The sequence below is a fragment of the Lynx rufus genome, unplaced genomic scaffold, assembly GCF_022079265.1.
Source record: "Lynx rufus isolate CCGP_SWC_20201006 ecotype Redwood Valley unplaced genomic scaffold, mLynRuf1.p SCAF_6, whole genome shotgun sequence".
Taxonomy (NCBI): Eukaryota; Metazoa; Chordata; class Mammalia; order Carnivora; family Felidae; genus Lynx; species Lynx rufus.
Window position 1 is genome coordinate 38,313,138 of NW_025814878.1, and position 26,189 is coordinate 38,339,326.

The 26,189-nt window shown below is 36.2% G+C and overlaps 1 pseudogene; it reads left to right on the plus strand.

Moving 5' to 3' along the window:
• Positions 1-24,865: 24,865 nt before the first annotated feature.
• Positions 24,866-25,532, plus strand: LOC124528906 (60S ribosomal protein L9-like; annotated as a pseudogene).
• The last annotated feature ends 657 nt before the right edge of the window (positions 25,533-26,189 follow it).

Genomic DNA, 26,189 nt, shown 5'->3' on the forward strand with positions numbered 1-26,189 from the left:
GTGTTTAAAAAAAAAGTTGATGATTGGAGAGCCTGGGTGGCTCAGTCATTTAAGCATCCGACTTCGGCTCAGGTCATGATCTCACAGTTCATGAGTTCAAGCCCCACACTAGGCTGTGTGCTAACAGCCTCTCTGTCCTCTCTCTCTATCCTTCTCCCTCTCACACTGTCCCTGTCTCTCAAAAAAGGAACAAATGTTAAAAAAAAAATTTTTTTAAGTTGATGATTCAGTTGTGAGACACTTTGATCATTTTATTGTAAATCTGTTAGTCAACTCTTCTATATATTACTTTTTTTTGCCATATTTGTCAGTTACTGAGACAGGTATATAAAAATCTCTGAAAATAGTTGCCCCTTTTTATTTATTTTATGCTTTTTGACTTAAAATCTGTTTTTTATGATAAAAATAATAAAGCTACATCAGGTATCTTTTGATTAGGTTTTGCCTGAAATAGGTTTCACTTTTGAGCTTTTTTTTTTTTTTTTTTTTTGCTTTCAGTGTGTATCTTGTAAGCAGCCTATATCTCAATTTTACTTGGTTTTGTTTATAGTCTAACTTAATTATCTTTGATTTTTTAACAGGTTCATATACTTGAATTTCTTTCTATCCCCAAATTTTAAAATGTATCCTGTCTTTTCTGTTTTCTTTTCTCTTTTTTCATCTTATTTTAGATTGCAGAATGTTTTATCATACTACTAACTTGAAAATTACATATACATTCTAGAAATTTTAACAATGTTTAAAGTTAATCTTTGCTTTCCATCTGAAAAATAAAAGGGTCTTAGAATACTTAATTCCATTTAATCCCCTCCTAATTTATATGCTATTATCAAGCATTTTATTTCTTTCTTTTTTTGTGTATTTTCTCAACATGGTAGGTTTTTTATTGGTACAAATATGGCTTTACAGGCTTAGATTTACTCATATTTACCACTTTGTCTGCCTTTATTTTTTTTCTTGCATCTCAAATCTTCCTTGTTTGTTTCATGCCTGGAGTAAAACTTTTCAGATTTCCTTTAGTTAGGCTCTGGTGGATGTAAACTTTTTAAGTTTGTGTTGTCTAAAATGTCCTTCTTGCACCCCCACACAGAAGGTGCAACCTATATTGTTCCTGCGTAATGAGAGATGCTTTCTATTTAACCCCACATCGTAGATAGGTCCTGGGCCCTGTTTCCTGGTCCCAGAGCCACAGTCCAAGATTACTACTCCAAATGCAGATTAAAGTCCAAGTTCACCAAATTAAAAATACCCCAGCTTCAATTCTTTGCTTACTTTCTGGGTTCCTGATCTTATTTTACTTACTTTCTAGCTTATGGATATTTTTCAAAGATTTAAAAATATATAGATAATCCAGTATTTTTTGGAATGTCAGTGAAGTTATTGAGTGTTAAGTTTTCATTTACTCATATACTTACTATGACTTGAAGAGCCTTTTCCCATGTTATGTCCCAGCCTTTGTAAATATTGTTTATAAAGAATTTAGCTTACACAGAACAAATGTATTATAGTTTACATATCATTATTCTACTGTTGGGCATTGGTTTCCATTATTTACCATCATAAATAATGCAAAAAGGGAATCTGTCATAAAACATAAGCAACAAACAGCATAAAAAGATATGAACGTTTTAAAGACTTTCGATACATATCTCATGATACATTGGCTTTTCTTCAATTATTCAAAAAGGTGAACATCTTTCCATATGTCTCATTTCTTCTTTTTTCTTTATGGATTTGTCTATTAATGTCTTTTTTTAAGTTATCAGTGAGATCTGCTTTTTAATGTTATTTTTTCTTGTAAATATATTGAGTAAGAGCAAGCTGAATTAAAATGATTTGTGCAAAACTGTCTATTAAAGTTCAATTTCTATATCCATCCTACCTCTTCACTCCTAAGCACAATGTACTATGGGTGACAGCATTGTCCTGAACTATTTTTGTCACAACTCTGTGAATGGATGTGTGACATTCTCACTTTGTTTCTCATGGTTGGCTAAAACTAAAGGCTGTGCATACAACAATTACAGAAAACAAAGGAATTGAATGTGCAAACATCTTTTTTTTTTAGACATCTTATTCTTATTCTGTGTCAATTCTTCTGTATGTAACTATATTATCAAGAAAATTATCATATGGGAAGAATCCTGGATTGTATTGTATAAATTGGTATATATATACATATATATATATATATATATATACACACACACACAAAACAATTAGAATTAATCAGTAACTGTCCTCCTAAGCCTGTGCATTTCTAACTTTACAACCAGCCTCTCAAAGTCACATATGATTAGCATCGGAAGGTGCCTGGCTCACTTTGGGAGCCAAGCTAAAGATCATTTCGCTCCAACAGAGCTTGGCCTCTTCTCAAAATCTTGGGCCAGAAGAGACCATTGCAGGCAAAGAGGACACATCTGGGAGGCAAAATGCCTTACTTTGCCACCAATTCCACTGGAAAGAACTTTAAAGAAGAGCTAATGGGGGCACCTGGGTGGCTCAGTCCATTAAGCATCAGACTTTGGCTCAGGTCATGAACTTGCTCTCGTGAGTTTGAGCCGCGCGTCAGGCTCTGTGCTGACAGCTCAGAGCCTGGAGCCTGTTTTGGGTTCTTTCTTCTCTCTCTCTCTCTCTCTCTCCCACTCTGTCTCTATCTCTCTCAAAAATAAAGATTTTAAAAAATTTAAAAAAGATAAAGAGGAGCCAATATCTGAATACAAACGAAGAAAATGAGGTGAAATGACCAAATCTAGTCCAACTGGAAAAGAAGCCAGTTTTTCTGAGTGCTAGTCCAGGGCCCTGTTCCACACACTCTGCTACCTTCTTAAGCCTTAGATAATAACTATATTCCATTTGAGCTACAAGATCTATGATACGCACACATATATAAAATGAAATCTGTCTTCTTAAAGTAAGAATTATAAATTCACAAATCAACTACATTAAAGAGAAGTTGAAGGATGACTTCAACCCACTCAGTCTCAAATTACTTTTGTTAAAAACCTCCTAGTAGCTGGTGACTTTCAGAAAGTGTATTTGAAGGTAACATAATTCCTAGTGGATCCACAAGTTGTACTAAAAAGATAAAAGTTGTACATATTTGTAAACTGAGAAATGAGCATATGTAAAAGGAAAAAGGTCTGTTCTCTTACAGACATTATGCTAATTTAAAATAACACCAGCCTAGGCCAAGTTGAATAGTTCAAAACTGGTCCATGAGACAGCAGCACCTTTAAAGATTGCAATAATTTAACTTTTAAATAAATATTTCACAGGCTTCACTGTCATGATTTTAAGCATTTTAAAACCATACACTGTATTAAAAATGCAAAGATATATTTAGTAATATGTGATAAGAAAATTTTACTACGATCAATGTTAAATGGTTTAAAACAATTTATCATTATCTCTCATAGTTCCAGGGGTTACCTGGGCTCAGGCGAGTGATTCTCACTTGAAGTGTTTTATGTCATTGCACTCAGTTGGTAACTGGGTCTAGAGGCAGCTGAAGGTTCAACCCAGTTAGCCATGATGGGTGGATGCCAACTGGGAACGCAGGGGGAGCTGTCAATGGGATTGTCTTCATGTGGTCTTCTCCATGCCTTCAGCTTCTCACAGAATGGCAGCTAATTTCCAAGAAGGTGTCCCAAAAACAAGCATTCCAAAGACATTCCAAAGACAAAATAATAAATAAACATTAAAATATTTTTAATTTATGTTATTAGGTACTGAATTAAATTATGGTATTCATAATTAAAATGTTTTTAAGTAATAATTCAAGCCAATTTACCTAAAAATCAATAGGTTCCATGACAGAAAAATTATCAAATTGTTTTTTTGATTTTGTAACTTATTATTCTTATAGAAGCAATATTCATTGTAAGCAGTGAAATGATGAAAAAATTATACTTTTTCATTCCCATCAACAGCAATGTATGCTGACAGTTGATATGAATCTTTCCACACCCTTCTCTATGATCACATATACACTAATTTATTATGCATAAGGGTTTGTTGTTTGTTGCTATAGAAAATAGGATTCTATTATATCACCCTCAAATTTTCTTTTTTTTGCAAGATTATAGTATAGATATTCTTCCAGGTCTATCATTATAGCCCTAATTAATTCTTTTTAAGAATTATGTGATATTACAAAAAAAAAGAATTGTGTGATATAACATAGAGTAAATGTATCATATTTATTCAACTGATCTATTAGATTATTTAAAACCAAAATTGAAAGTGAAATAATCTTTTCAAATAGAAGCACATACAACAAAATGGTCATGATAGATGTAAAATGAAGTAATAGAACAAGTTTAACGTTTCAGTGAAAAAATTGTTAAAAATATAACTCTGCCTACTATTTAACATTCAGGTAGACAACTTACTTTACCCAGAAGGAACAAAAGTACATGTATCAGAGATTTATTAAGATATATTTTAGGGGTGCCTGGGTGACTCAGTCAGTTGAGCGTCGGACTCAATTTTGGCTCAGGTCAGGATCTCACAGTCTGTGGGTTCAAGCCCTGTATCAGGTTCAGGCTCTGCGATGACAGTGCAGAGCCTGCCTAGGATTCTCTGTCTCCCTCTTTCTCTACCTCTCTCTCTCTCTCTCTCTCTCTCTCTCTCTCTCTCTCTCAAAAATAAATAAACATTAAAAACTTTAATAATAAGATAAAGTATATTTTAATCCCTATATTGAAGCACAATTGGCATACAATAAACTGTATTAGTTAAAATGAACAATGTGATAAGTTTTAACACACGTATGCACTCAAAATATCATCACAATAAAGGTAATGAACATAACCATTTCTCCCAAAAGTTTCTTTATCTTTGTCCCTTTTGTAATTCCTTCATCTTGCCAGATTTATCCCTAAGTAATGCATATTTTTGATGCTATTATCAATGGTATTATCTAATGTCAATTTCTGATTATTATCTCCTAATGTATAGAAGTACATTGATTTTTATATCAATCTCATATTCTGTAATTTTGCTAAGCTCGCTTATTACTCTCAGTATCTTTTTTTGTAGATTTCATAAGATTTTTTTACATGATGATCATGTTATCTGTGAATAAAGAGAGTTATTCTTCCTTTCCAATCTGGATAACTTTTGTTTTTCTTGCCTTATTGTCTGGTTAGAACCTCTAGTAGAATGTTGAATAGAAATGAGTGGTAAAAGCAAAAATCCTTGAGTTTTGGGGGGAATGCAAGCAGCCTTTCATCATTTTGCTGAGATTTTTTTTTCTTTTTTTAACCAGGAATGGATGTTGAATTTTGTGAAATGATTTTCCACATCAGTTGGGATGATCATATACTTTTTTTCTTTTTCATCTGTGTTATGAGCTGGATGTTTGTGTCCCCTCAAAATTTATATGTTGAAGCCCTTCCCCCATCACAACATGACTGTAGTTGGAGTTAGAGCCTGTAAAGAGATCATGAAGGTTAAATGAGGTCGTAAGAGTGGGGCCCTAATTTGGTAGAACTGGTGCCCTTATAAGAGGAAGAGATAACAGATAACAGACCTCTCTCTTTTTGCCACATAAGGACACAGAGAGAAGGCACTATACCCAACCCAGGAAGAAGGTCCTTACCGGAAACTGAATTGACTGGCACCTTGATCTTGAATTTCCTATCCTCTTGAACTGTGAGAAATAAATTTCTGTTGTGTAAGCCACGCAGTCTATGGTATTTTGTTATAGCAGTATAAGCCAACTAAAACAGTCTATTAATATGTTGAAATGCATTCATTAGTTTTCAAATGTTAAGTAATGAACACCACTTGGCCATAATGTATTTTCATTTTTAAATATTTGTATGATCAAATTGGCTAAAATTTTCCTAAGAATATTTTCATCTTTGTTCATGATGGATATTAATCTATAGTTTTCTTATCTTGTAATATCTTTGCTCTTGGTTCCAGAATAATATTAGCCTCATTGAATAATTTAGGAACTATTCCTTCCCCTCCAGTTTTCTAAAACAATTTGTGTGGAATTTACATTATTCCTTCCTCAAGTATATAATTCATCAGTAAAGACATCTGGGCCAGTAATTTTCCTTAAGGGAAATTTTAAACTACAAATTCATTTTGAAAGCAAATTTAGGAATATTGAGGTTGTCTCTTTTTTCTTCAGTGAACTTTGGTAGTTTGTGTCTTTCAGAGAATTTAAACATTTCATCTAAATAGTCAACTGTATTTTTATAAAGTTCTATATTTAGAATCTATGGTGGTATCAGTTCTCATACTACTGGAGTTTAGATCTTCTTTTATTACCTTAATCAGTCTAGCGGGAGGTTTATCAATTTTTTTATCTCAAAAAGTAACTTTGATACCATTGATCTTCTCTATTGATTCTCTATTTTCTAATTCATCGATTTCCACTCTAATCTTTATTATTTTCTTTCTTCTACTTAGTGTTTCACTTACTGTTAGCTGACGTCATTGATTCAAGACCTTTCTTTTGTCTAATATAAATGTTTTATACTAGAAATCTTCCCCTAATTACTAGATTAGCTACATTCCACAATTTTTACTTGATATTTTAATTTTCATTCAATTCAAAATACTTTCTATTTTCTTTTTTGATTTCTTCTTTGATCCATAGTTTATGTAGAAGAGTATTACTTTCTTTCCGAATATTTAGGGATTTTCACAGTATCTTTCTGTTTTTGCTTCTTACTTAGCTCTACTGTGGTCAGAAAACATACTCTGTATAATTCAAATTCTTTTAAATTTATTGAAATCAGTTGTTTCATCACACAGAATATGACCAATCTTAGTAAATATTCTCTGTACACTTGAAAAGAATGTATGTGCTGTTGTCTACTGGAATGTTATACACATGCAAGTCAGTTAGGCAAGTTGATAGTGCTGTTCTGGTCTTCTACATATTTTCTAATTCTCTATTTCTTTCTATTAGCTAATGAAAGAGGAGTTAAAATATCTCTGAATATAATTGTGGATTTGTCCATTTTGCATTGCAGTACTATCAGTTTTTGTTTTACGTATTTTGAAGTTTTGAAACTAGATACATAAACATTGAGGATTGTTATGTCCTCTTGATGAATTAACACTTCTTTGTTCTTCATAATACTTCTGGCTCTGAAATCTATCTGAAATAATATAGTCAGTCTAACTTTCTTTTGATTAGCCTTAGCATGATTTATCTTTTTCCATCCTTTTATGTTCAACCTATTTGTGTCTTTATATTTAAAGTGGGTTTTTTATAAGCCATGTGTAACTGGGTCTTGCCTTTTTACCCGGTAACCTCTGCCTTTAAATTGGAATAATAGACCATTTACATTTAATGATTATTGATGTGTTGGGTTTAATCTACAATATTGCTATTTGTTTTCTGTCTTTCACATTTACAAGATTGTTCCCTTTCTCTTCTGAATTAATTAGCTTTTTTGTGGTTCCATTTTATCTCATTTGTTACTTATTAGCTATAACTTTTTGTTTTGTTATTTTAGTGGTTGTTTATGGCTAATAGTATACATTTTTAAATAATCAGTTTACATTCAATTACCATTTTACCACTTCACATATAATATAATAATCTTATAGTAGCACATTTTCATTTTTCCTATCCCTGTTTTTGTGCTATTGTTTATGCATATTTTTCTTATATGTTTATTATAAACTCCAAAGTTATTTTTGCTTTAAGCAATTTTTTCAAATTCTTAAATGTAAAGAAAATGAAGTTTTTTTATATGCAGCCACCTAGTTATCATTTCCAGTGCTCTTTGTTTCTTTACATAGATCTAAGTTTCTACCTGGTGTAATTTTTCTTCTGCCAGAAGGACTTCTTTTACTAGTGTAAATCTGATCACATCACTCTTTTCACAAAAACTCTTCAAAGGATTCCAATCACACTTAATGTAAAGCCCAAATTTCTAACCCATAACCTGCTGGATTCTACATCATCTGGTCCCAGGCCACCCTTCAGATTTCATTTTTTTCTCTCACTCATACCTTAAGTCTTCTTCAATCACACTGGTCCCCTGTCGAGTACATGTTTCTCAAAGCCTTGAAAGTTGCTCTACACTTTACCTGGGCAGCTCTTTCTGCAATTTATCACTTGTCGTGCTCTCTCATTTCATGGAAACCTCTCCTCCAGTATCACCTCATCAGAAAGGACACACACACACACATTTCATTTCTTATGTTTTATATTACTTTATTTCTTTTCAGAGCACATAGTGCTACTTGAAATCATAATATGTTTTTGTTGATTATCTCTTAATCTCCATCATTAGAATTAGGCTCCATGAAGATAAGAACTTTGTTCACCCACACATCTTCAGTGCCTTGAACAGTGGTGGCTGACACATAGAACTGGCTTAAGAAAAAATTGCCCTTCAACAACTGCCTGGATTAATTCTGATAACCGTTACTACCTCATATCAAAAAATTTCTGAAAAAGAAGATTTAGAGTAGGCTGGATTCTGGAAAGAATTAAAGAATAACACACAGGTTTGGCAGTCTTGAAAGTACAGTTCCTTTTCTATTAATCTAAACAAGCTAGCTTTTAATTTCAAAGCTATAATTAAGGTTCCACCTCAGGGCAATAGAGGGTAAAGAACAAAGGATAAGAGAGCCTTTTTCTTCTTAATTGCCCCTCATCCTCCCCAAACCCTGCCCATTTATTGAGTACACAAAGGCATTAGGAAGGAGGGAAGGGAGAGGAGGATGAAGCGCCAAACTTCCTTGGAAGGAAGAAGGAGTTGCCAACCCACCCCTACTCCTACCATCATAATCCAACAGCTTCCAACAGATTTGAGTCCAAGAATTTTGGAAGTGGTTAAAGTCTGTGAAGCTGCTCCATATTTGAGAGGCTTGTTCAATTATTTTATCCACTCAACTGACTATGAATTAAGTGATGACCCAGCCAAAGGACCCAGCACCAACATCCTCTGTATGAGGCATCTATACCCATCTATTCTGTGCTCTGGGTCTGCTGCTAAGACAAAGTGATCTTAATGTAGAGTTATCTGATAAGTCCCTAATTCATGCTTAATATTTTTGGCTTACACCATTCTCTGTCATCATTTTCTATGATTTATAGAGATGAGTTTATGCTGTATAAATTGTGTCTAATGCAAATAACTTCCTATTTTATGTTTTTCTTTTTACCCACAAAAATATCTATACTTATAACTAGAGGAAAAACCATTATATACTACAATGGTAGTAAATTTGGGGTAGGCCTCCATAAGCAAGAATTATCTCCCAAATTCCTTTTACCATACCATGTTTTCATAATTTATACATTTCAGAAGTATTATGCAAAAATTACTGCAAGACATAAAGATAGTTTTACATTGGAATCTATTTTTTTTTCCTATGCTACAGGAATATTCATGATTACAATAGAAGTTACATATTTTGACTACCCTATCCTTTGTTTATACAGAAATTGTCTAAAACTATTCCTATACAATCACAGTTTACTCATGAGATTATTTTGAAGACAAAAAATAATGTATATAATGAATTTAAATATAATAAGCATTAATAAATATTAGGTATTATTGATTAATAAGTGATGGTATTCCATGTACATAGATTTATCTTATGCAGAATATTGTAAAATGATTCTCAAGACACTTCTTTCAGTTTTCACAAACCTAAATTACAAGGAATGGCTGATCAAAACAATATACAATATGCAAAGGAGGACAATAGGATAAAGTAACTCTTTTAGGTACAATAATAATTATTATATTATATTATAACAGTATTATTCTATAGTGAGAGAATAATAGAAACATCTTTCATTCACCCAACAAGAACATACTGAGCATCTAATATAGACCAGGTGCTAGAACATAGACAAAGCTTGGTTAAGAAGCATTTTGTTCACATTGATCAGTGGAGAGGAGCAGTTCTGCTGATCATTTATGAAGCAAAGAGTGGGAATTTGGAGGGACATTGTCTGGACTCACTTTAGGTAACTGGGAGGCCATCTGTAATTCTTATTTAAGTCTCATGGGGAAGACTCCTTCTTTACCCTTCCATTTCCTCTTCTTCCCCAAGGTTCCTGAACTCACTCTCATCCTGAGCCAGCACACAACCCACCTCAAACAGGCTGGTCTCAGGGTAAAACTTTATCTGAACCACCATCAGGTCATGCCCCTCATCCACTTCTCCCTTACCTAATTCTTTCCAGCCTTGCTTATTCCTCTCTATAAAATAAATGGATCCTTTCTGCCTCCCTCTTGAGATGCTTGCCTTCTCCATTTCACAATAATCCTTTCAAATTAAGTCCTTACTAATCCAGATTTGTTTTTTATTTGACACTACTCACTGGACACCAATACAGTATCTCTCAATAAGTATAATACAATCAGGTTTTACTCCAGCATTTGAAGAGTTTAATATTTTCTCAGTTGTTCAACAGCTAAAATATTTTGTCAGTAATGGGGCATAAAAGATACATGCCTCTGGACACTATAATCACAAAGCAAGATACTGGCATAATAAGAGCTCTGAGAGTATCTGAGTTTGAAGTAGCAACATAAGCCTGTCTTCCCTCCCCTGCTGCTGCCAAAATATGTGCTCACTGAATGAATGGCTGGTAGAAAACCCACCAAGATTTTTTTCTTCTTTTTCTTTTCTTTCCTTTCTCTTTTTCTCTTCCTTTGGCCTGGATACATATAGTTGAATCCAGGTAAGTGAAATGCAAGTGGATATGTCTTTTCCATACTCTAAAACACTACAATAGAGAGATAAAGGAAAGAAAATGTAATGAAATCTATCAGCACCCCTTAGAGGATGTGTCTCCCTGAAATGTTGAAGATTTACTCACTTAAATCTCTTTCTAGAAATCTTTCTGAATAACATTGCATATCTTATAGCTTTCTGCAACAAAGTACTCTAAATATAACTTTACTTTTTCTTAAATGATGTTCAATCATCATTATTTTAAAATGAAATTCCACTCCAGCATAAAGCAATGGTAACTGTGATCTGCTGTGGTGCAGAGGACTGTGTTGCTGAGACTCTGGAGTTCTTTCTCCTTCTTCCCCTTCTCCTACTCCTCCCTGACCCCTACCCCCTACTTCCCTTCCCCTCTTCCTCCTTCCTCCTCCTCCTCCCCACCCCCCACTTCTTCTTTCTTCTTTTATGGCTATGGTCTCCTTTCTATTAAGAAATGCCCAAGAATTTTTTCACCTCTGTCATTTTATTTGCCTGTGACAAGAACTCTTCCCCTATCAAATGCTCCTTTTTATATGCTTTAGATTTGGGGAGAGATGAAGGAATGAAAGAAACTTCCATACTTCTAGGACCTGTTCCAGAGTGTTCCAACTCTCAGGGAGAGCTCTAGGAGCTTTTCTAGGTAAGAGACTATTGATCTATGAGTAAGTTGTATAAACGTTGGCATTTTGATCTTGTTCCCACCTTGGTTATGCAGATCTTTCTTTATTTTGACTTCTAGCCATGTTTCAAATGTCAAAAAAAAGTAAAGCATACAGAAAAGAACATCTTAGAAGAGCATGTTGATGATAGGGTGAAAGCTGTTTTTTGGAGAATTTGAAGGGGCAAGCTGACAAATTACGTGAAATGATTTGATTGAAATGATTCCCTCTTAGGTAATACAGTTTCTAAATCCATATTTTTTAATAGTTAGAAAGGCCTGAAAATGTGACTTAATGGAAAATAACACTGTACTTGGGGCAAAGTACTAATACTTACACTAGCTGTGTAACCTTAAATAAGTGATTTACCTACACTAATTTTTAGTTTCTCAGCCATAAAATGGAAATAGGAAAATAGTTTTCTGTGACTCCAGCCTAGTATATACTCCAGTTTCCCTAAATTCCCTTGTGATACAAGCACCTAAAACAGTGCTTCTCAATTTTGATACAAATCATGTTAACATGCATTGTGAAATGCAGATTCAGATTTGGAGGGCTGAGGATCAAATGGAGATTTTCTTTTCTTTTTTTAAAAATTTTTTCAATGTTTTTTTTAAATTTGATTATTTATTTTTATATATATATTTTTTTAATTTACATCCAAATTAGTTAGCGTATAGTGCAACAATGATTTTAGGAGTAGATTCCTTAGTGCCCATTGCCCATTTAGCCCATCCCCCCTCCCACAACCCCTCCCATAACCCTCAGTTTGTTCTCCATATTTGTGAATCTCTTATGTTTTGTCCCCCCTCCCTGTTTTTATATTATTTTTGTTTCTCTTCCCTTATGTTCATCTGTTTTGTCTCTTAAAGTCCTCATATGAGTGAATTCATATGATTTTTGTCTTTCTCCGACTAATTTGACTTAGCATAATACCCTCCAGTTCCATCCCCGTAGTTGCAAATGGCAAGATTTCATTCTTTGTGATTGCCGAGTAATACTCCGTTGTATATATATACCACACCTTCTTTATCCATTCATCCATCGATGGACATGTGGGCTCTTTCCATACTTTGGCTATTGTCGATAGTTCTGCTATAAACATGGGGTTGCATGTGTCCCTTCGAAACAGCACACCTGTATCCCATGGATAAATGCCTAGTAGTGCAATTGCTGGGTTGTAGGGTAGTTCTATTTTTAGTTTTTTGAGGAACATCCATACTGTTTTCCAGAGTGGCTGCACCAGCTGGCATTCCCAAAATGGGGATTTTCTTAACAAGCTTCCAGATGATGCAAATTGAACTCACCTGGAAGCAGTTTGCTACTTACCTGGTAGTTTGTTAGAACTGCAAACTCCCCAGCCTCACCCAGTCCTATAGAATCAGACTCTACATTTAGCAAGATGACCTGGGATTTGCATGCACCTTAAAGTTTGAGATGCACTTTCATAGCTTATAGTAGTGATTCTCAAAGTTAGAAATGCAAATTCTCAAACCTCCTCCACCCAGACTGCTGAGGTCTGAGAGGGAAATGAGGAAAATAGGTTTCTGGAAACTGAAAGAAAGGCGGTCCTTATATAGTGGCAAAGAACTTAGCTGAATTATGTTCTAGTGTTTTGTGAGCAGTAAAATTGGACATCAGTGGAGGCTATTTCTGAGCAAAGTATTGAAGGTGCAGCTTGGGTCCTCCTTACTGCTTTAGTAAAATTCAAGAGGAGAGAGATGAATTGAAGAAGGCATTGTTAGGTATAACGGAACCAGAACTTGGAGATTTGGCACATTGTAAGCCTACTCATATTGCAAAAAAGTGAAAAAGTTTGTTCTGAAGAGAACACTAAGGGTATGACTGAGCAACCACTTGATAAAGAGATCATAGATGTGGCTTGTGGATCTCATCAGTCATCTCAGCAGAAACCAGGAATGGAGATGGGATTGTACGAGCAGAGATGCTGTCAGTTTGGACCAAAGGGGGCAGAGAAAGTGGAACAGAATGACGGAAGGCTGTCAGACTTCTTGGATTCTATAGGATGGCACCATAGAGGCATTTGACTGCAATCATGCTTTATCCTTCAAAAAAAAGGGGAAAATTGTCCTAAAGGTGATTCAGGGATCATCAGGGTCGCTAACACAGTTTCAAGTCAGATCACCTCTGCCTGACATGAGAATGTGACCCCTGATTAGGGTCCAGAAGGCAGGGAATCAAACCAGAGAGGATTACCCTCGAGCTTTAAGATCTAATGGAATTTGCCCTATGAGGTTTTGGAATTGCTTGGGATTCATCATCCCTCCCTTCTTTTTCTCCTTTTGGAATGAGAATGTCTATCCTTTGCCTGTCCTGACGGTACTTTGGAAGGACATAACTTCTCTGGTTTCACAGGTTCACAGCGGGAGAGGAATTCTGCCTCAGGATGAGTCATACCTCGTGTCTCACCCATATCTGATTTAGATGATATTTACGTGAGACTTCAGACTTTAGACTTTGGAAATGATGCTGGAATGAGTTAAGACTTTGGGGGCTGTTGGTATGGAATAAATGTGTTTTGCAAGCAATAAGGACATGAATTTTGGGGTGCAGGGAAAGAATGCTACAGACTGAATTGTGTCCCCCAAATTCGTTTGTTGAAGTCAGCCAATGTGACTATATTTGGAGATAGGGTCTTTCAGAGGTACTTAAGATTAAATGAGGTCTTAATAATGGGGCCCTAATCTGATAGGACTTGTGATCAGATGAAGAGAACCCGATGTATGTACATCAAAGAAAAACCACTTAAGGACATGATAAAAATTCAGCTGTCTGAAAACTAGGAAGGAGGCCCTCACCAGGAACTGAATCAGCCAACACCTTGATCTTGGACTTCTCAGTTTCCAGAATTGTGAAAGATAAATACCTGTCTATGCTTAAGCTACCCAGGCTATGGAATTATGTCCTAGCAGCCTAAGATAGCAATCACCAAGAAAAGAGATGTGACAAGATGTGAAAGATGAGTAGGAGTTAACTATGGAAAGTCAATAGGAAAAGAAGAGAGTTCCAGGGAAAGGGAACAGCATGTGAAGAGACCTAGTGGTAAGAAGCAGCAAGACACATTCCCAGGGGACTAAAAGAAAGAGGAATTAGCTGGGTAGTGGAGTATTATATAACATGATCAGATTTTACATTTAGGAAAGAATGGGTTAGAAGAAAGGAAAAGTAAAGGTAAACCAAAAACGTTGTTGTAGTCCTGGTGAGATATAATGGTGGCTTAGGCTAGGGTGTTGATGTTGATGGTGATAAAGCTGGAGAGAAATAGATAGACTCAAGGGATGCTTAGGAAAGAAAATCAATACAATTTAGTGGTAGATTAGATGTTGGATAGAGAGGGAGGGATTGTCAAGGATATACCCTGGACTTTTGACTTGTTTAACTGGATAAATGATGTTGTTGTTCACTGGGCATTTAAGTTCTGTGTCTATTAAGATACAACTAACATATGCAAGTTATATAAGTGAATTCTGGCCATTTGAGTGCAAGGAAATGGAGAGGAAATGCATCATGAATCCACCAAATCGAAGGATGCTAGAGCACAGGACCTGGAAACAAGGCAGGAATCCAAGCAAGTCCAGAAGTCCAAGAATCAGCAGTAATAAGAAGTGTCTTTTGACAAGAATAATCTGGCCAGAATACCCCTGACACTGCAAGAATCATGCCACTATAACCAAACATGAATCTTCATCCTATCTTCATTTATGTGGTCCATTTTCAAATTTACAATCCAAGGGAGCAGTATCTAATTCACTAGGTCATATGCCTAAGCTTTGTCTTCCAAGAGCAGGTAAGAGAGGAGCTGACGTCTTCAATGTCATTAGTGGGAGGTGGGGCACTTATCCTTTCCAAGACTATATTCATTGGGGACTGCCCCAAATAGCAATGTGGTAAAATGCTAGAGAGTCAGAAATAAAATGAAAATACGTACACAATGGTGCACACCTTTGGCAGACCAATATTCACTCATATCCTTCTTCCTAAATTGTACTTCCCAAAAGACAGTTCCTCCTAACATAATGTATATTTTGCTCATACCACAAAAACACACTTCTTTTCCAAATGAAATTAATCCCAACTCTTTCATCACTCTATCAAGTTACAAGCCTGAACTCCAGGAAATGTTCCTCACTCTTCTAGTTTCATTGTGATATATATTATTTACCCTGAAGACTAAAGTTTAGAATTAACCATCACTGATAAGCCATATATATTATACTCTAGTATAGAGTATAGAGAAAAGAACTCTTCACCAGGCCAGTAGTTTTTGGTTGCAGAAAAAAAAATGTGATCTTAAGGGACTAATCTTATATTTGAACCCCAAAGATTCTGTGATCAATTAGTCACTGGCAAAGATCCCTATAGTCACCCCCATTTCATATGCTGCTGCCATTATACTAATAGGCCCACCATTCCTCCAGAGATGAGTGACCTATCTGGCTTCTACCACCTTACAGACTCACTGTTCCTACTGAAATCAGAAAACCCATTTCCATTTCAGCTTCTCCCACAGCCTCTAAAGAACAACCACTACTCCTCTTTTGTAATATGCCAGAGCTTCAATCACAATGTATGTCTCAGAGCCCTAGAAAATGGAATGTCTTCTAGGACTGCTTGAGAAATGTATTCATTGGATGGGTGAACAGGACCAGGACACCTATGATAAATCAAATCCAGTATTCCAATCTCCCTATCACTTGAGTTATTTTCTCTATGGTATTCTAAGACATTTCTGACGTGTCAAGTTCATCTGTAAGTCTACCTTAGTGTTACTCAGCCCATCTTCTTTCCATCACATGGTATCAGGAATTAGGAATCTCCAATAGGTGAACTCATATCAATAATTATATTCAGCCTAATCTAAAACTGTTCCTCCATCTTTGGCCATATACACTAAAATTATGTGTTCTCCAAATTACTGCTGATGTGAATTGGTAAAGTCCTACAACCCTTTGATGTCTAAGCCTTCTCTTTCTGGATTTCACTTTTTAAGATTTTTTAATGTTTATTTTTGAGAGAGAGAGAGAAACTGTGTGTGTGTGTGTGTGTGTGTGTGTGTGTGTGTGTGTGTGTGTGTGAATGTGTGTGTGAGTGTGAGAGTGGGGGGAAGGGGCAGAGATAAAGGGAGAGAGAATCCCAAGGAGGCTCCACACTGTCAGCACAGAGCCCTTTGTGGGGCTCAAACTCATGAACCGTGATGAGATCATGGCCTGAGCTGAAACCAGGAGTCAGATGCTTAACTGTCTGAGCCACCCAGACACTCCCAGATTTCATTTTTATAATTGGTGTCCTGGAGCTCTTGGTATTCTAACTGTGAATACAAGTCTGCAAATAATTCCAGTTCCCTCTAGCAATATAACCACTTTATATAAGGGAATAATAGTCACATGTTGTTTCCATAAACCCTATTTATCTTTCTAATAAATCCCGTTCTTCCTTTTATTGTTGGCTGAAGGAGACCAGTAATGCTTTCTGTTGTTTGCAATCAAAAGCATCTTCTAAAATCAAAGAATTTAGAACCAGGAAGTAGGGAGTTACAGAAAATAATGAAAGCCTCCTTGGTGTTACAGGAAGATAATCTAGAAGTTCATGGTATACAATAACTGAAAGGTAATTAAATTATCATCTTTGGTCACCTGCACTCCAGTACCCAACTGCTATAACAATCTGGGGGGACATTGTTACCACCACCAGTAAATGATTTGACCAATTCAGTGACTATGTTAGTGTTAGTGTTTTTAATAGCATTAGAAATCTTTAAAAAAAAGAGATCATCAGGGGCGCCTAGGTTACCCAGTCAGTTAAGCATCCTACTCTTGATATCAGCTCACATCTTGATTTCAGGGTCATGAGTTCAACCCCATGTTGGTTCTACACTGGGTGTGGAGACTACCTTTAAAGAGAGAGAGAGAGAGAGAGAGAGAGAGAGAGAGAGAGAGAGAGAGAGAATTCAAATACCTAAATGTTTGGCTCACAGTATGAACTAAAACCTGGGAACATCTAGTGACTGTTCTGGAAGTGACTATTCCAGTTCTGACTAAAAGAAACTTTCATCTCTAGCAAAACCTAATCCCAAATCAGATTTTCATCACCCCTGGCATGGATTTTTTGGGGGTTTTTCATGGTTTAATGTCCAGTTAGCTAGTTCTCACATGGAAATAAGATTGCAAACAAGTGGTACCAAAAGAATTTGGATGAGAGCAGAGGGAAGGACCCCTTCCAAATAAGTACCCTTGTCCTCAAAAACAGGCTTGGGAAATCAACAGGAACGGAGATCCTTCTGGAGGTCCTAGAACCACAAAGGACCGTAAACATCTTTTAGGAGGAATAATCTGGCCCAAAGACTAAAACCACTGCAGTAGAATACCATTATTGCCATCTAAGCTTGGAATAAATGCTAAAGACATTTTTGTGTTTTAATCAGTTACTTGAGAGGCAAGGAAGGAATCAGAAAAGACTTGATCATGTGCTATGAACTGGCTGCCTTGACATTGGAGAGAATGAAAAATAGGCTCTTCTAGATTCAGTAGTAGAGAGTTGAGAATTTCTCCCTCTTGGGACTGAGGAGTCTCCCCTAGATTGGAAAGGCAATGTTGGAAGGAGCAGGGTCTAAGAAAAGAGGCGGATGAAATTAGAGATATGTTGAGATTGACACGTTTTGAGACATATGATAAAAGAAGATCTGGATACACAGATCTAAAACTCTGAGAGGCCTGGACCAGAAGTATTAATTTGAACATTTTTTGCATATGTATGTTAAATGAAGCAGTGATCCTGAATGACATTAGTCAGGAAGAGAGTGAAATTAAGAAGATAGGAAGTTCCAGAACTGAGCCTTAAGGAACTGCCTACATTTATAGGTCAAGACGAGGCTGAATAAGCAAGAAACAAAATAGAAGAATTGGTCAAAGGTGTTGAAAACCAAGAGATTGTTGTGTCACAGAAATCAAGGGAAGAATGTTTCCAAAAGCAGGGAGTGATAAACATTGTTGAATGCGACTGAGAGGTGAAGTCAAATGAAAATTTGAAATTATCTCAGGAATTTATGATATGGAGGACATTGGTCACCTTCATTAGAGCTTGTTTTCATGGAGTGACAAGGCTAGAAGCCAGACTGGAGTAGGTTGAGCAATGAGTGGGAGGTGAGGAATTGTGGACAGCTGGTGTCATTAACAACTATTTGAGGAAATGTGGCTGCAAAGAGAGAGAAGGACAGGGTAGTACCTGGAGCCTGGAGGGAGAGAGGGTTTTAGGTTTTGGGTTTGGGTTTTTTGTTTGTTTCTTTGGTTGGTTTTGTTTTGGTTTTTGTTTTTTTTTGTTTTGTCTTATTTTTTGTTTTGTGGGTTTTTGTTTTTTGTTTTGTTTTTTCTTTCTTTTTTTTGTGTGTTTTTTGTTAGTTTGGTCTCTTTAGTTGAAGAAACTTTATCGCGTTTAAAATCAAAAGGAAGACTATAGAAGGCAAGATCAAAATACACAAGAGAAAACAAATAATAAGTAGTATAATGTTATGGAGAAAGTGAGAGGCTTTAAAGTCCAAAACACAGGTGGTGGGTTAGTCTCCGGCAGGAGGAGAGAGTCCCTCTGTTGTAATGACATGAGACCCTGTGCACAAGTGTATATTTTGTGTTTGAAATAGACAAGCTGAGGGAGATCTTAACAGTTGGCTGCTGTTTTCTCTGTAAATGAAGAATAGCATCTGCTGAACACGAAGGTGCTAGAGTCGAGTTTTTCAACCTCAGTATTATTGACATTTGGGACCAGACAATTCCGTATTACGTGGGCTTTTCCTGTGCATTATAGGATGTTGAGCGGCACTACCCCAGCCCTGCCCTTCCAGCTGTGACAATCAAAACTGTCTTCAGACACTGTCAAATGTCCCCTAGGGACTGGGGACCTGGGCAAAAGGATTGGGAGTTACCGAGCTAACGAAAGTAGAAGAAGATGGAGAAGGTCTGAAAGTGTTGTGTAGGGTGGGAAAGTAAATTGACCAAACAGACCAGAGAGGCTCGAAGGGCAGTTGGGAGGCCCACTTGAAGTTGGATATGGATACTGGTGCAACCAGTCTGTCGTACTGGAGTTTTTCTACCAAGGACTGGCAGCTGGGGCACAGGCACTGAAAAAGTAGATGTTTGTGTTCCCCGGGGATTGAGGTTTTTGCCAGAGAAATGTTACAAAAAGACAGAAGGACAAAAGGTTTAGAATATTGGTAGGATATTTATTGAAATTATGAACCGCAGAATCTAAGCAGGTCGTGGGGAAAAGGGCAGATGAAAAAAATTATCTTCTTAAAGAAGAATGTTGTAATAAGTTTAGGAGCTAGAAATGAAGTTTTGACCTAAACATCTTTAAGATGCACAGACACACACACACACACACACACACACACACACACATATTTTTTTCAAAAACAGTTTTACATCATCGCGTTTTCATGTACTAAATGAAGGAAATGAGAATAAATAGAAAATAATATGAGTTCTGGGGGTGCCTGGTTGGCTCAGTCAGTTAAAACCTCTGGTTTTGGCTCTGGTCACAATCTCACGGTTTAGGTTCGAACCCTGAGTGGGGATCTGTGCTGACCATATGGAGTCGGCTTGGGATTCTTCTCTGTCTCACTCTCTCTCTGCCTCTCTCCTCCTCAAAATAAATAAATAAACCTAAATCATCACCATCACCATCATCATCCTCATCATCATGAGTTCCATTTACTTTGTATCCCAATTTCAACATATTGTTTCTCTTTTCAGTTTCTCCTGAACTAGATCTGAAAACTGTTGCAATTTTACATTTGCATTTCAAGTTTCCAAGTCCCTTGTTTTGTTACAGGTAATGTTCAAACAGTGAGGCACTTATGAAATGACTAAGGACTCTGTTTTTACTTAAAGATTGGTCACGAAAATGTCTTGAAAAGCTGTTGTAGAGCAGTGCCCAGAATTAAATCTTTATTTTCTAGAAAGCTCGGTAACACTGAAGGGAGAAATGAACAACGGCAAAGTCTATTTTGAGAGGTGGGAAGAACCAATGAGCCAGTTTCTTTGAACTGGATATAGCCTGTGAGGGGTAAAGCAAAGCAAAACAAAACAACAGCCAAATAACAACAACCTATTTTGAATTGAACTGAAAACTTTCAAACAAAGAGGAAAGCAAATCATAACCAAAACTGAAAAGTAGCTACATCTTTTAGTCAACCAAACAGGGTTTGGATCATTTGAATCTACTAAAAAAAAAAAAAAAAAAAAGCAGAAGCGGCATGGCAGAACAGACCTCAGCTAAGAAAAGTCCTCTTCGATTAGTGCAGATAATTCTCTCTACACGCCAGATTTCTGTAGCTTGAAAAAGAAATTGCACCTGTTTTACATTTACGTGTTTACATTTTTTATGGTTATTTATTTTTGAGAGAGAGAGAGACAGAGACAGAGACAGAACGCAAGTGGGGGAGGGGCAGAGAGAGAGGGAGACAGAATCCGAAGCAGGCTCCAGGCTCTGAGCTGGAGGCTCCAGGCTCTGTCAGCACAGAGCCCAACGAGGGGCTGGCACTCAGCACTGCAAGATTATGACCTGAGCCGCTTAACCGACCAAGCCACCCAGGCGCCCCTACATCTAGGTGTTTAAAAATTTGTGCCTTTATGTGTGTTTTTTTAATGACAAGGAAAGATACAGAATATATTAAATTTGACTGTCTATGAGGAAGGAAGAATGATTTCTTATTTTCCTTAATATTTTTTCTTTTTTTTTTCAAATTTTTACAAAAACATGTCTCTGTACTAAAATAAAATTATTACATTTTAATGATGTGGTATCAAAAGAAAGTAGAGAAACAGGTGGTCCACATAAACAGAAAATGATAGTGATTAGAAAGAGAAAATCAATGATAAAACCTCTTCCATTTTTCATTTGTTTCCATGTTTTTATTTTTTTTTATATGAAATTTATTGACAAATTGGTTTCCATACAACACCCAGTGCTCATCCCAAAAGGTGCCCTCCTCAATACCCATCACCCACCCTCCCCTCCCTCCCACCCCCCATCAACCCTCAGTTTGTTCTCAGTTTTTAACAGTCTCTTATGCTTTGGCTCTCTCCCACTCTAACCTCTTTTTTTTTTTTTTTTCCTTCCCCTCCCCCATGGGTTCCTGTTAAGTTTCTCAGGATCCACATAAGAGTGAAACCATATGGTATCTGTCTTTCTCTGTATGGCTTATTTCACTTAGCATCACACTCTCCAGTTCCATCCACGTTGCTACAAAGGGCCATATTTCATTTTTTCTCATTGCCACGTAGTATTCCATTGTGTATATATACCACAATTTCTTTATCCATTCATCAGTTGATGGACATTTAGGCTCTTTCCATAATTTGTAGACCCACAAACGTATGGCCAACTCATCTTTGTTTCCATGTTTTTAAATGAGAAAATTTAGAGGTTTAACAAAAGCATTACACATCTGCCTTCAAGGTCAAGTAGGAAAGAGAGATATTACTCACTACACTACAAATAAAGTTTTTAAAGGCAAGACAGAGAAGGGAGGAAAACCAGAAAAAAAATGTTTATTTGAACATATGAAAGAGAGCACAACTATGCTGCTGTATGAGATAGGTACAAACACACTGTTATTGGAAGAATTTTCAGTTTTCTTTTTTTTTTGTTGGTCCATATCTTCTATATTTTCTGTAGCATGTATTATATTTGTGCTAAGAAAGTAAAATTATAAAAATACAAAAAGCAAAAATCAATTTAAGAGGGAAAAATGTAAGTTTAATGGGAGTATGAATACTGTAAGAAAGCGGAAAAACAGAAAATTTCTTACTATGTCCTGCTTTTTATTATTTCTTGAAGGCGTGGAGCATAATGGTTTTTATTTTGGTAGGATTAAGTGAACATAAAGGAGTCATACATGGATTCTGCTATAAACTTGATAATATGTCCTATTAAATACCCATAATTTCTTTACAAAATAGAATAGTCAGTTCTTCAAAATATTTCAACTTTTTCAGTTAAAGATATTGGAGATGATAGGTAGGTGGATAGATAGAGTAGACAGATACAAATTCTGTCTCTTTGGTCTTCCCGGTGATTACTGTATTGGAATTCTGATACCAGGTTCCCCAAGTGCTTAATAATAATAAACTAATATTAATAAATAATACTATATTAATACTTATTGTAATGACTGTACTTAATCTTGTATTGGATTTAATTAATGTAATATAATGTAATATTGGATTAATCATAACTAACATTTAAATAATATGACATAATTAATATTATTGATTACTAATAGTTGTTATACCTTACAGTGGTAGAGTATTCTTATATGCATATGATATATAATTTGATCCTCACAACAACTCTTTCAATTAGGAGTTGCCATGATTTTACAGAAGAAATTGAGGCTAAGTGTTTAAATAATCCACAGAAATCAGAGCTAGTTTTAAAAATAGGTCTTCTGATTCTTAATCCAAATCCTCTGCCCCTGCATCATTTTGCCTAGTTTAAGCTGTCTACTTGGAGCAAGTTAACTTCTCCCAGAAACGTTTTGGTCACTACAGTGCTGTGAGGTACATTTAACTTAATAGTAATTTTCCATATGTCAAAATATGAATGATATTACTTGTCTATGTTTTACTTAATAGGAAAGAGTGTATACAAGTGATTCATAACTCAAAAACATTCCCTTGGTTTGACTACTCAATAAAAATATGTATTTCTCAAGCTGAGAAATTGTAGTATTTTCCTCTGTGGACTTGAAAATGTTTCATGACATTATATTCTCTACTTACTACTTTTCAAACTTAAATATTTAATAATACTATTTAGTACCATGTCACTTCATCTTGCTATTTTTATTTTTATTTTTTGCTTAAGGTATTTCATGGTTCTTGAGAAATATTTTTTTATAAGCTAGTTCTGAAAGGAATACATTCTTTTTGTAATAGCTTTATTCACATATAATTCATATATCACAAAAATCACCCATTTAGAGTGTACAATCCAAAATTTTTTGAGACAGAGAGAGAGAGGGAGCATGAGCTGGGGAGGGGCAGAGGGAGAGGGTGAGAGAATCCTAAACAGCCTCCATGGCCAGCATACAGCTCTCCTTGGGGCTTGATCTCACTACTGTAAGATCATCACCTGAGCCAAAATCAAGACTTGGACGCTTAACCAACTGAACCACCCAGGCTCCCCAATTCAATATTTTTTAACATATTCAGAGTCAAGCAACTGTCATGACAATTGACTTTAGAACCTTTTTATTACCCCCCAAAAGAAATCAAATACCCTTTAGTGGTGACCTTCCATTCCTCCAGGACCCCAGTTCAAGACAATCACCAATTTACTTTCTGTCCCTATAGATTTACATGTTCTAGACATTTCTGTAAACGCAACCATACCATATGTGGTCTTTTGTGAATGCAATCTTTAACTTAGCATAAAGTTTTCAGGTTTCATCCATGTTGTAGTATATGTCAGTACTTCATTCCTTTTTATTGCTAAATCGTATTTCATTGTATAGATAGATACACTGTATTCTATAAATTTATGGACATTTATATTGTTTATACCTTTGGCTATTATAAATAATGTAATGTTGCTGTGTATTATGAATAGTGCTGTTATGAACAGTTATGGACAGACTTTTATGTACACAGATACTTTCATTTCTCTTGGGTATAGACTTTAGTGCTAGAATTGCTGGTTCATTTGGTAACTCTATATTTACCCTTTTAAAAAACTGCCAGACTACTTTCCAAAGCAACTGCACCATTTTACTTTCCCACTAGCCAGGTATGTGAATTCAAAATACTTTTGCAAGGAGAGGGAAATGATGATGCTACATACACTTAATAAAATGTACTTAATGGAACATTATATATAGCCTATTAGTTAATTGAAGTTTCACAAATTTACCTTTCCTAACTTTCTTCTTTCAGTAATTTATTCTACCCTATAAACACCTATGGAATAAAAGAAATTTACTTGAGAAAACTGAATTCCTTATAATGGCTACTTTTTTTTTTTTAAGAAGGAGAGGTAGAGAGAATATGAGCAGGGGAGGGGCACTGGAAGAGTGGGGGGTGAAAGAGAAAGACAGAGAGAGAGAATCTTAAGAAGGCACCACAACCAACGTGGAGCCTGACTCGGGGCGCTCAGTCTCACTACTGTGAGATCAGGACCTGAACCGAAATCAAGAGTCAGATGCTTAACTGACTGAATCACCCAGGCGCCCCTAATGGCTACCTACTTTTAAGAATATTGAAATTAATTTTTTTAACTTATTTATTTTTGAGAGAGAGAGAGAGACAGAGCACAAGCATGAGCAGGGAAGGGGCAGAGAGAGAGGGAGAGAGAGAATCCCAAGCAGGCTCTGCAATGTCAGCACAGAGCCTGATGAGGGGCTCAAACTCATGAACAATGAGATCATGACTTGAGCTGAAATCAAGAGTTGGGCATTTAACCAACTAAGCCACCCAGGCACCCCGCAATTAATTTTTTGATAGAGATATATGTGGTTTTCGATATTAAGAATATAAAATGGGCCCTCTGCCCCATCCGCTGCAAGAATGAAGAACATTCTCAGCAATCAGACTGTTGATATTCCAGAAAATGTTGACATTGTGCTGAAGGGACACACTGTTATTGTGAAGGCCCCAGAGGAAACCTGCTAAGGGATGTCAACTACATCAATGTAGAACTCAGTCTCCTTAGAAAGAAAAAGAAGAGGCTCCAAGTTGACAAATGGTGGGGAAATAGGAAAGAACTGGCTACTGTTTGCACTATCCGTAGTCATGCACAGAACATGATCAAGGGTGTTAAACTGGGCTTCACTACAAGATGAAGTCTGTGTATGCTCACTTCCCCATCAACGTTGTAATTCAGGAGAATGGTTCTCGTTGAAATTCGAAATTTCCTGGGATGAAAAATATATCAGCAGGGTTCGGATGAGGCCAGGTGTTGCTTATTCAGTATCTGAGGCCCAGAAAGATGAGTTAATTCTTGAAGGAAATGACATCAAACTTGTATCAAACTCAGCTGCTTTGACACAGCAAGCCACAACAGTTACAAGCAAGGATATCAGAAAATTTTGGGATGGTGTCTCTGTTTCTAAAAAAAGGAACAGTCCAAAATGCTGATGAATAAGATCTGAGTTGTCCAGATGATTTTTCAGACTTATTTGTGATATGTTAAAGATGCAATAAAAGCTGTATTAATTTGAGGCTTTTTCTTTTTTTTTTTATTTATTTTTTTTTAATTTTTTTTCAACGTTTATTTATTTTTGGGACAGAGAGAGACAGAGCATGAACGGGGGAGGGGCAGAGAGAGAGGGAGAGACAGAATCGGAAACAGGCTCCAGGCTCTGAGCCATCAGCCCAGAGCCTGACGCGGGGCTCGAACTCACGGACCGCGAGATCGTGACCTGGCTGAAGTCGGACGCTTAACCGACTGCGCCACCCAGGCGCCCCTTGAGGCTTTTTCTTAAACCCAATATTGTTTACAACTATTTGGCAAGCAAACCATTCAGAAGTAAATTGTCATGTGCTAAGAACAGTAACAGAAGGAATAGTACAGGAATTTTTTTCCAGTAAAACTTCATGGGATAAGTGGTTTGAATGTGATTTTTGAAGGAATATTAGGGGTATTTCAAGCAAGAGGAATATGGTACCCATGACACTCAACACCACATGGCTGTTCATCGCTGGATATAGAACTTTTGGGGGAGATCCTGAAGGCATCTAATTTTGCAGAGGCATGAATTTGAGTATTTATGAGGTAAGTGTGCTTGAGTCACTTGTCTGC